Source organism: Myotis nattereri (assembly GCF_964212035.1).
Source record: "Myotis nattereri genome assembly, chromosome: X".
In the NCBI taxonomy this organism is placed as follows: Eukaryota; Metazoa; Chordata; class Mammalia; order Chiroptera; family Vespertilionidae; genus Myotis; species Myotis nattereri.
The window spans coordinates 34,891,635-34,904,761 of NC_138078.1; positions in this window are offsets into that span (position 1 = coordinate 34,891,635).

The following is a 13,127-nucleotide window of genomic DNA, read 5'->3' on the forward strand; positions in this document are numbered from 1 at the left end:
CAATGATTTTGCATTGCTTTTCTTTCTAGTTGATGCTTCTTGGTAGTATTTAATGATAGCACAGTTTGGGATTGTTATTGTTATCTGGAAGGGAGAGAACATTTTTTTTTTCTCAAAGGGAAAACACCAATTTTACCAAGATAGACTAACTATATAATGTCCTAAAGCACATAGTATGAATAAACTCAGGAAACCAATTGCAAGAAAATTAAAATAGTAGTGCTAGAGATGGTGATTTCGTGGGGAAATAAAGATTTCAGTTCTTTTATGAAAAATGAACTTTAACGTATTTTGTTAGACCCAGTATTACCTAAACTGATTTTTATAATTTCTTGCCTTGGGTAATTAAACATAGTAAAACATTTTTATAGTATCTTTGGTTAGACCAAAGGGATTTCATATGTGTAGTCGACCCACAAACTTAAGAACAGATGCTTAGTGTTTATGAAAGCATCATGCTGAAATACAGAAAACAAAACAAAACAAAAAAACACACACATCATGCTGAAATAGTGCTGACCACTTATAAACTTATTTATATTGATTGAATAGTATTTTCCTGACAATAAGAGACCCTTCATATCTGAAGAAGAAGAACCACTTACCTGGGCCCTAAGGTTAACTAGAAAACTGAGGCTTTATATTAGGAAAAAGTATGTCTTTGGCATTCTCTACATTTTCTTTCTCTAGCCTTCCAGCCCCTGTGTGCTATCTTATTTGATTACCTCACAGAGGACTCCATGATTAAATTATTTCTAAAAGATTTTGTGCCCCAAAATGACCTCATGCCCTTCTCCTTACTCAAATCAGAACTTCCATTACCACAGAGCAGCTATTTTCATTGAATTAATTCACATTTTTCTGTCAGTGATTAGTGGATAATTGGCATTTTTCAAGAAAAATGTCCATTAATCAAATGAGTTTCTACTTGCTGGATTTTTAGGCAATTGAACCAGATGAGAATAATTTAAAATTCAGTTATTATCAGGGAAGATATTTTTGGGCAAGGAATTTACTCAGTATGCCGCAAGGCCAGATTATCATATAATTTTCTTCCTTTCCACTTCTCAACTTACATTTTCTTTTAAAACCTTCCATGCTTTTTAATAACAATGAAATTTACAATGAACTTTTGTGACAGAATGGTGTGGAGGGAAGCAGTTGTTGTCAAGTCCATATTTATCTGTAGTCTTGTTTCTCATAGTATGTGATCTATAATATAATGAGTCTCCTCCTGCTCCCAGGCTCCTATTCTTATTGTATTTATAGAGAAAAAGAGAGCACAGAAAGGATGAAGCAAACTGTCAGTGGGGTCAAAATATCTGGATCCTTTGTCTAGATTTCAGCACGCAGAGATCCTATTAACATAATGTTATGTCTGAACAACAATGCAAGGCATATTAAGTATAGATTGGTCAATTGCAATTAAATTTTTAGAACAATTTCTTACATTTATCAGCTTATTCAGATAATTCTGGCATGTATCTCAAAATGAATGATTGCTGAAATTAATAGAACAATCCAGAAGTGTGTTTTCTGCATCCCTACGCAAGGCTGCAATGGCATTGATAGTAATTATTCACAAATACATTTTACTCATGGATTCAATATTCCTGGGTTTACTCTTACAATATAGTGAAGTCCAACATATGGTTTTAATAAAATGATAATGCTTGATCACTTAAAATTCAAGTTGGTTGTTAATAGTTGAAAGTGTAGTCACTCTTAAATAATTGGTATTAGTTTCTTTGAACTATGAAGAGAAACAGAAAGTAAAAGTATTTTTAGAAGACAGATATTCAACCTTGCTTAGTTATATTGTAATGCACAAAGTATGTACCTTTTAGTTTGTTGACCAGCAAGAAATCTTTGCTAAATGCATATATATATATATATATATATATATATATATATATATATATATATATATGAATGATTGCCCCAAATTAGGATTTGCTTTATATTCACATTTCTAAACCTTGGACAAGAGAGTGTCTGTTTTGCTTTCATTCTATTTGTCTAATTATATAAATTAATCTACTCTTCAAAAGGTATTTATTAAGCATATAATTTTATATGGGGCAGCTCTAGAGAATGTACTAAATGCTTTAGTTTCTTAATAAATTGTCATAATGTGACCAAATAGATTTATTTGCTTTTTTTCTTTTGTATTAACTAATATTGCTCAGGTCACATTTGAGTTCTCAAACTCACTCTCTCTGAAATTGAGAACAATGTGTAGCAAAAAATAAGTTTGTGTTTTAATAGGATAACAAGAAATTCAACATCACAAAAGCATTCTAATGATAAATATCCATTCTTAAAGTTATATAAGAAATCCTAATTAAATATTGAAATGCCAGCATGGTTTGGAAATGAGAATTTATCTTGCATTAAATTCTACAGTACAAAAAAGTAGAATGAGGTGTTTCTGTGTTTAATTTTTTAAAAAACCTTATGTAGTGTTTGTTAACATTGTGTTTATGCAGAGTGACTATTTTGCTGTAGCCACCACTTAAAAACAAACAAGAAACATGATCTTGCCAACACTTCCCAAGCACTTTGGGATTCCTATACTTATTTTCTGATATAGAAAATATGATATTCACTGGCATTTTATTGAACTTCTTAAAACAGAAATGGCATTAATTAGAAGTTATGTGTAAATTTGATTCACATGTACTTAAAATCTTTAATGCAGATATTGAAAGAGGCGGTCACCAATGTTCAAACAAATGTATTTTCTTTTTCTGACTACATTATGGAGTTTATACCATTATTTATCTTATAAGTGTTTTTTAAAGCCTTGCTCCTTTTGACATGAAAGTTGTTATTGTACTACTTTTTTCATGTAAAAACCAATCCAATAGTGCATTTTATAGTGTGTGTGTGTGTGTTTTTTTTTTCCCTCACAGTGCTGCTAAAGAAATGGCTATCATCTTGAATTTACAACATGCCAAAGATGACATAGAATTTATATTTATTTTTTTGTTAAAATTCTGTGGGCAACATTTATCAATATATCATGTTAAATTACTGGCATTTTCTGGGTACTAAATAAAAAGGCTGCAACTTTCTAACATTTTGCAGTTGACCTTGCTTGATCATTTATGGTTATAAAACTGCTTTTATAAACATGCATAGCTACTTGCAGATTTCATTGAAAGTACCTGTACATTGTTCAGGAGCGAGTTGCAAAAAAATGTGTTTAAAGATATTATTTGTTTATGTCTATACTTTGATATTTCCAGAACTGTAATACTTTCTCACTTTAGGATTACTCTCTTCTAAATTGCTTATAAGAGAAGATGATTCAAGAAAATGAAGATGAAGTTACAACATTTTTAGGACTTATCAGGAAAAATAATTTGTCTGCAAGTTAGTTAAGGTGACAACTTAACCTTTAATGCATTAAGGACAAATTAAAATCTTTGTCTCTAAGTACTGAAAAATTATTTCAAGATTGGAATTAAGTAGAATAACAAATTCTTCCCTGGCAAAGTAAGTCATACATTTATTGGCCATGATAGGTTATAGCAGCTATTTGGACACCAAAAACTTGATTTCATTTAAGGGTCAGAAATGCATTTGGAGCCTAGCAATCAAAATCTCCATGCACCTCTTCTATTTTTCTCAACTTCTTAAAGGTAAACCGGATAGACTAGAGGGCAACTTTGGGAAGTTGGTAAAAATTGCTTTCACATTGGCCACTTCTTTTTCATCTCTCTTTTGCATTTGCTTCTTTTATGTTTTCCATGCCCCCAAACATTTAATAAAACACCTGATCACCATTTCTAATTTTAATACTTTAAGCAGCTTATTCCCACTAAAGTATTACTTCATTCTGCATTTGTCTTTTTAGCATTAGCTTCCAAGATAATGCATTATTGGTCATTGGGGCCCTAAAATAATTTAGGTCTATAGGCTATACCTGGTTTAATCTTAGGTTGACTTGTAGGGTAGGAATAGTGGTTAGAAGTAGAGCACATATTGTTTATCCCATTATTTCTTCAGTGCCTTCCTCTTTACTTGGAGAGATAGATTAACTTAAAATGTTGGAGACATATTTTTGAAAAATAGAATTTATGTCTTTTTACTACTGACTTCTTCTAGAATTAGAACCTGCTCTATTGAAGCCTACAACAGCCTCTCTTTCTATACCACACCTTCCCTTTTCCCTGTGTCCCCAATTCCCTGCCTAAATACAGGTTAGGACCAGGCCTGGGCTTTCTCTCTCCTGCTTCAAGACTCTCAGATACATTTGTTATATTTTATGAAATTCATTATTTTATTTTAAAAAATATTTTAAACTAAGCTGCTGTATTTAACCTCTGATTATTATTCAGATTCTGACAAAAAACATTCTCTTTATTAACAAATATATTTTTAACTTAGATGTATATTGATTTTTTGTGACAGGCACTATCACTGATTTATTCTTCCCTCTAAAAGAGATGCAAGGATGTTAAAATTGAAATACAAAACAAAATCATAAAAATGAGAAGAAAAGAATAATGACAGCAAGGACTATAAGATAATTTAAATGAATATTAAATTTAGCTCTGAGCTTCCTGATTTGCTACCATGCATCAATTTGCTCTTCTTTTGGTTACATCAATTGCTTTAACCATGGTTTTGCAGCAAATCCATTAGTATCTTTTTAGTTACAAGTGCTAATACCCAACTCAAATTGGTTTAAACAAGCAAAGGGGAGTCATTGACTGTATTCATGTCTTTGGCAATATCATGGGGAGATTTTTTTCTCCATCTTTCTGATCTGTTTTCAATTCTGACCCTTTCTTAGGCTCTACATGATGGCAAGATGGTAGCAGCATGTCCAAAAATTACCTCATTACATGTTTAGCTCATGGGGGTAGAGTAACTCCATAAGAAATAGGGGGGAAGGGGACTGGATGAAAAAAGATGAAGGGGTTAGCCAAAGAACATACATGTATAACCCATAGACACAGACAGTCTGGTGTTGGCCAGAGGAAAGCAGGGTTGGGAACTGGGTGGAGGTGTTCAAAGGGGGAAATGGAGACATCTGTAATAGTGTCAATAATAAAAATAAAATAAAATGAAGAAAAATAAAACAAGAAATAAATTTTTGAATGGAAAAATGGGAACAGAAGTGATCCTTCTTGTAGAAATTGGTGTAAACATAAGAAGAGCGCATTGATGTAGGGTAGCAAATCATGTTCCCAATGCTCCAAGTTTTGGCTACCCAATATCCTCCCCATAATAAGGTTTTTCAAATGCCTAAACCTGCATAAAATTCACATAGCACTCTTTCCCAGACAGACTACCTCATTTTATCCTTTTAAGTAATGTTCTTTCAGGACCAGGAACTCCAAGTGATGGCAGTTCACTTAATCAAGTAGGGATGCTGGATAATTGTTGTTTCTTATCAGTATGATTAGGTTTTTCAATTGAAATTCAGTTGGGTTTATTTTCTTTTTTCAATTTAATTTCAATATTATCTCTCTCTTCCCATTCTTATTAATTTAATTTATTTTTTAAATTTCTCTCTGTTGTTCAAAGTATTACATATGTCCCCCTTCCCCCTCTTTTGACCCCATCCACTCGGCAACCCCACCAGGCCTACCACATCGTTGACTGTGTCCATGGGTTATGCATATAGGTATATAAATTCTTTGGTTAATCTCTTCCTTCCCCCCTCCCGTCTTCCCTCTGAGCTTCTTCAGTCTCTACTATATTCCATGTCTCTGGATCTATTTTAATCATCAGATTATTTTCATTAGATTCCACATATGAGTGAGATCATGCGATATTTGTCTTTCTCTGACTAGCTTATTTAACTTAGCATAATATGCTTCAGGCCCCTCCATGCTGTCTCAAAGGGTAAGGGATTCTTCTTTTTTACTGCTGCATAGTATCCCTTGGTATAAATGTACCACAGCTTTTTTATCCACTGATCTACTGCTGGGCGCTTGGGCTTTTTTCGGATCTTAGCTATTGTAAACTGTGCTGTTATGAACATAGGGGTATATACATTTTTTTCTGATTGGTGTTTCGGGTTTCTTGGGATATAGTCCTAGAAGTGGGATCACTGGGTCAAATGGAAATTCCATTTTTAACTTTTTGAGAAAACTCCATACTGTTTTCCATAGTGGCTGCACCAGTCTGCATTCTCACCAGCAGTGTATGAGGGTTCCCTTTTCTCCACATCCTCGCTAGCACTTGTCATTTGTTGATTTGTTGATGGTAGCCATTCTGACAAGTGTGAAGTGATACCTCATTGTTGTTTTAATTTGCATCTCTCTGATGATTAGTGACTGAGCATTTTTCACCTTCTTATTGTAGACTAGAGGCCCAGTGCATGAAATACATGCATGGGAGGGGTGTCCAGCAGCTCTCACAATCTGGGACCCCTCAGGTAGGGCCCCTAGGCCTCACCAATGATCATGACCAATCAGGTCTTTCCTTCCCCCAGCTGCCAACAGCTGGCCCCACCCCCAACACTGTCACTGCTTGCCATCTGTGCAGTGCTGCCTGCCCCCCAGCTCCCCACACCACCACCAGTCGCCTCCCTCTGCAGGCGACAGGTGTGGGGTGCAATTGCTTGGCTGGCCTGGGCCTCCCTCTGTGGGGCAATCTCTGGTCAGCCCAGCATATCCACCACAGCATCACTGGCCAGTGTCCTGAACCTCCCTATGTGGGGAGATTAATCGTGGAGCCCCCAGATCTATTGCCCCATAGAGGGAGGCCCTGCCCACCCACCTTGGCTGGCCTGGCACCTGTGTATGGCATTGTGTGGTCGTCCAGAAGGTCATCTGGATGGTCGTTCTGCTGTTTGGTCGATTTGCATATTATGCTTTTATTATTATAGATATTTTTTTAAGTTAACATGTGCATATATAGGAAACTGAAAAACACAAGCAAAGAACTTAGCCATCCATAACCACAAGCAGTTTACAGTCTGACGTGTCCTTTTAAGTCCTGTGTATCTACACAACTAAGCTTTCATTTTTATGTAATTAAGATGGTACAGTTATGTATCATGCTTTCTCACACATCATGAATATTTACCATTTCAAAGTCCCAAAGCTATGAGCACTTTTATAACCAAGAATACCAATGATCAACTCAATCTGGAATAAAATGTAATCCTGCCTTACTTGGTGACAAAAATTTCATAAAGGACAAAAATAGCAACAAACCTCTAGATAAAAGATATTCACAAAGTTACAATTAAAATAATGCGTTCCCTTCATGTTCCATTAAAAATAAGACCCAAAGCAAGAGTACACAAAGTATAATTCTTCTAAGAGAATTATGTCATGCCACTCTCTTCTGGCCTACCAAATTTTTGCTGAAATAATTGGCTAATTGTCTAGGTGTTCTTCTTTTGCTACTTTTAAGATTCTCTCTTTCTTTGTCTTTAACTTTGTCTTGTGTGAGTCTCTTTCCCTTCATCTTGTTTGGGACTTATGATGCTTTCTAGACTTAGATGTCTGTTTTCATTACCATGTTAGGGAATTTTTTTAGCCATTATGACTTTGAATAGATTTTTCTGGGTGTAAGAGGGTGGGGCACCACTTTGGAAGCCCACAGGGCAGCATGTGAGGTGCGGGAAGGTGGAGCACTGCTTTAGAAACCTGCTGGGGAAGCCAAACTAATGCTGAAAGATGGAGTACTTGCTAGGTGCTGGCATGTGGGGTGCCACTATGGAAGATGTGCCCTAGTCTGTACAGGGAGATTGGCCATGGAAGGTCTTCAACAGGACACTGGGAATGGTGAAGATTTAGCAGGTTAATGGAGAATATCAGACTTGGTGCTTGCTAGTGTTGGCAGCTGGGTGGAGGTAGGGAAAACAAAAAGGGATTGGCACCTACTAGGCCTCCATTTTCAGGGAGAGCTCCAGCAGATCCCTCTAGCACACACCCTAAAATTAGTCTATACATCTCCTTCACACATGACCCAAGTGCCTTTCAAACTGGAACACAGACTGAGTGAGTTTATGCATGGTCCCTTTAAGAGTGAATCATAGTGTGTGTGTGTGTGTGTGTGTGTGTGTGTGTGTGTGTGTGTTCCCAATCTACCTTTTCTCCCAGTGCTAGGGCTCAGGTCATGTGACATTGTGCACAAGTTTTACAGGGAGCTTTTAAGTTCCCAAAGCTCCTCAGCTATCCAGGATGTAACCCTCACTATTTTCCACAACCAGCTAGTATAAGTCTCTTCCTAGTGCAGGTCCCTAGGTCTGGGGATTCCAAAATTTCTTATAGGATTTACTCTTAGGAGGCTTCACCATGATTGTGATATATGTACCATTTGTGGGACACTGCGCTGTTCCCTCTCTTACCCATATCCTCAGTTGTTGAGCATCTCTTCAGCTGGTATTCAAGTCATTCTCAGAGATCCTTGCTCTATATTTAGTTGTAGTTTTGGCATGTCCGTACCCAGGTTATTCCTACTTTGCCATCTTTACCCAGAACTTATTGATGCCTAATTAAATTTGAATTTTAGATAAACAACAAATATTGTCTTATGTAAATATGTTCCAAATATTACAGGGCACAGAGTCATACTGAACATTAACTGAGAATCCTGTGTTTTCTTTGCTAAATCTGCCAAGCCGCATCAGAAATTTCATTTCCTAAAACTAAGTTATTTGCTCAACTCTAAATTAGTATCGTTGCCTAGTGTATGTAACCATCTGAATGACCAAACGTGATTCATATAACCACCTCTGGACCCAAGAGAGAACACTACCACTAATACATAAACAAGTGAAAAATCTGGATCTGGACACAGATTGAAATTGAAGTATGATTACCAGAACAAAGGTGAATGGTATTAGGCGGTGAATACAATTGATGTTATTCATAGGGTTGTTTCCTTTATCAACCTGTAAAAAATGAAAAAAGCATAACACATAACAATTAATTATGTTGGAACTAACCTAACATAGTCCATGTTTCAAATATTCTGGTACAAATAAATGATATATATCATATCCTTTATTCTACCTTCCTTAATTATTCTTTTTTTTTTTTAAACCAGGCTTTTAGTAGAAACTAGACATCAGATAATTCAAGGATATACTATATGAAGAAATTAGGGAGTCCTCAGATATTTTCTTAAAAATATTTATCATTGAGAGTATTATTCTTTGTTGAAAATTTGGAAAGTTACTGCTTAGCCAATTTGTGCCTTAATTGTGCTTCAAACTAGAAACATATGCCAGCTATTTACAACTTTTCCAGCCAAAACCGGTTTGGCTCAGTGGATAGAGCGTCAGCCTGTGAACTGAAGGGTCCCGGGTTCGATTCCGGTCAAGGGCATGTACCTGGGTTGCGGGCACATCCCCAGTGGGAGATGTGCAGGAGGAAGCTGATCGATGTTTCTCTCTCATCGATGTTTCTGACTCTCTGTCTCTCTCCTTTCCTCTCTGTAAAAAATCAATAAAATATATTTTAAAAAAAAAAACTTTTCCAAATATTTGTTAAGCAGCTCCAAGCTTAAAGTATATAGTAAAGTCACCTTTATCTTATCCCTAAACATTCCTTAATGTTTTTTTCCTCTTTTTGATGATTAACACTAGCAGGAAATACCTTAATTGCTCACCCAAATTCTTTTTTTTTTTATTTTATTTTTTTTCTTTTTTTTTTTTATTGCTTAAAGTATTACAAAGGGTATTACATATGTGTCCATTTTATCACCCCGCCCTAGACAGTCCCCTAGCCTCCCCTATCCCCCAGTGTCTTATGTCCATTGGTTATGCTTATATGCATGCATACAAGTCCTTTAGTTGATCTCTTACCCCCCTACCTCCTGCCCCCCAACCCTCCCCGGCCTTCCCGCTGCAGTTTGACAATCTGTTTGAGGCAGCTCTGCCTCTGTATCTATTATTGTTCAAAAGTTTATAATGGTCTCTATTATCCATGAATGAGTGAGATCATGTGGTATTTTTCCTTCATTGACTGGCTTATTTCACTTAGCATAATGCTCTCCAGTTCCATCCATGACGTTGCAAATGGTAAGAGTTCCTTCCTTTTTACAGCAGCATAGTATTCCATCGTGTAGATGTACCACAGTTTTCTAATCCATTCATCTACTGATGGGCACTTAGGCTGTTTCCAGATCTTAGCTATGGTGAATTGTGCTGCTATGAACATAGGGGTGCATATATCCTTTCTGATTGGTGTTTCTGGTTTCCTGGGATATAATCCTAGAAGTGGGATCACAGGGTCAAATGGGAGTTCCATTTTCAGTTTTTTAAGGAAACTCCATACTGTTCTCCACAGTGGCTGCACCAGTCTGCATTCCCACCAGCAGTGCACGAGGGTTCCTTTTTCTCCGCATCCTTGCCTGCACTTGATGTTTGTTGATCTGTTGATGATAGCCATCAGACAGGTATGAGATGGTACCTCATCATCATTTTTATTTGCATCTCTCGGATGATTAGTGACTTTGAGCATGTTTTCATGTCTCTTGGCCTTCTGTATGTCCTCTTTTGAAAAGTGTCTATTTAGGTCTTTGGCCCATTTTTGATTAGATTGTTTATCTTCCTTTTGTTAAGTTGTGTGAGTTATATATATATAATTTCAGAGAGGAAGAGAGAGGAAGTGATAGAAGCATCAATGGTGTGAGAGAATCATTGATTGGTTGCCTTCTGCAAGCCCCACACTGAGTATCAGGTCTGAAACCTGGGCATGTGTCATGACCAGGAATCAGTTCATAAATTGGTGCTCAACCAATGAGCCAAGCTAGCTGGGCACCATGCTTTCGTAAAGCATTCATTTCAGGAGTAAGTACCAAAGATGTGTTCCACTACTAATTTTATCTAGATCCTGAACTTTTAATGCATAGTAGAATCACTTTAGATTTTTACTTACCAGATTAGATTTTTTAATTTTTTTTTATTGATTTCAGAAAGAGAAAGTAGAGGAAAAGAGAGATTAGGCCCTTATCAGATATGACATTGGCAAATATGTTTTCCCACGCAGTGGGTTTTCTTGTTGTTTTGTTGATGGTTTATTTTGCTGTGCAGAAGCTTTTTATTTTGATGTAGTCGCATTTGTTCATTTTCTCTTTAGTTTCAAGTTCCCTAGGAGCTGTATCAGTGAAGAAATTGCTTCGGCATATGTCTGAGATTTTGTTGCCTTTGGATTCTTCTAGAATTTTTATGGTTTCCTGTTGTACATTTAAGTCCTTTATCCATTTTGAGTTTATTTTTGTGTATGGTGTAAGTTGGTGGTCTAGTTTCATTTTCTTGCATGTATCTTTCCAATTTTCCCAACACCATTTATTGAAGAGACTATCTTGACTCCATCGTATGCTCTTGCCTCCTTTGTCAAATATTAATTGAGCATATTGGTTTGGGCTGATTTCTGGTCTCCCTATTCTATTCCATTGTTCTATATGTCTGTTCTTGTGCCAGTACTAGGCAGTTTTGAGAGCAGTGGCTTTGTAATACAGCTTGATATCTGGTATTGAGATCCCACCTGCTTTGTTCTTTCTCAGGATTGCTGCAGCTATTTGAGGTCTTTTTTTATTCCAGATGAATTTTTGCAGCATTCATTCTAGATCTGTGAAATATGCCGTTGGTAATTTAATGGGGACTACATTGAATCTATAGATTGCTTTGGGTAGTATGGACATTTTGATGATGTTGATTCTACCAATCCATGAGCACGGTATGTTCTTCCATCTGTTTATGTCTTCCTCTATCTCTTTTTTCAACGTCCTGTAATTTTCTGAGTAGAGGTCTTTTACCTCTTTAGTTAAGTTTATTCCTAGGTAGCTTAATTTGTTTTTTGGTGTGATGGTAAATGGGATTGCTTTTTTAGTTTCTCTTTCTGAAAGTTCACTATTGGTGTATAGAAATGCCTTAGATTTCTTGGGGTTAATTTTGTATCCTGATACATTGCCAAATGCATGTATTAAGTCTAGTAGTTTTTTGATGGAGTCTTTAGGGTTTTGTATGTATATTATCATGTCGTCTGCAATTAAGGACAGTTTTACTTCCTCTTTTCCAATTTGGATGCCTTTTATTTCTTCTTCTTGTCTAATTGCAATGGCTAATACTTCCAGTACTATGTTGAACAGGAGTGGTGAGAGTGGGCATCCCTGTCTTGTTCCTGTTCTTAGGGGAAATGGTGTTAGTTTTTGTCCATTGAGTATGATGTTGGCTGTGGGCTTGTCATATATGGTTTTTATAATGTTGAGGTATAATCCTTCTATTCCCACCTTGCTGAGAGTTTTTATCAAAAATGGGTATTGGATTTTGTCAAATGCTTTTTCTGCATCAATTGATATGACTACATGGTTTTTTTCTTTCAATTTTTTTTTATGTGATATATCACATTTATTGACTTTTGGATATTGTACCATCCTTGCATCCCTGGGATACATCCTACTTGGTCATGGTGTATTATCTTTCTGATGTACTGCTGGATCCTATTTGCTAAGATTTTGTTGAGGATTTTGGCATCTATGTTCATGAGGGATATTGGCCTGTAATTCTCTTTCATTGTGTTGTCTTTACCTGTTTTTGGTATTAAGGTGATGCTGGCTTCATAGAATGAGCTTAGAAGTGTTCCTTCCTCTTGGATTTTTTGAAGTAGTCTGAGGAGGATAGGTTTTAGTTCTTCCTTGAATGTTTGGTAAAACTCCCCTGTGAAGCCATCTGGTCCTGGGCTTTAGTTTGCTGGAAGCTTTTTGATGACTGCTTCAATTTCTTCCATAGTTATTGGCCTATTGAGATTTTTAGATTCTCCCTGATTGAGTTTTGGAATGTTGTATTTTTCTAGGAATTTGTCCATTTCCTCCAGGTTGTCTAGTTTGTTGGAGTAGAGTTGTCCATAGTATATGACGTATTTTTAGTGAACAAAGTTTGACTCCCAAAGACCCTCACTTCTTAAATGTGTGATACCTTTTGCTAAATTATTTTGTTAACATTTCTAGGGATCTAAAGTATATTGTGTGCTTATAGTTTCTGACATCTACTTCTTCCTACCTTTTTAAAGACTCAGACACCATATTGACAACTCTTGGCGTCTGCTAATTCCTCTTGTTTTCTATAATTTATCACAGATTACTGATGATGATTTTGTGATCATATTTGCAAGTTACTCTATTGTCAAAGAATGTGTATAACTAGG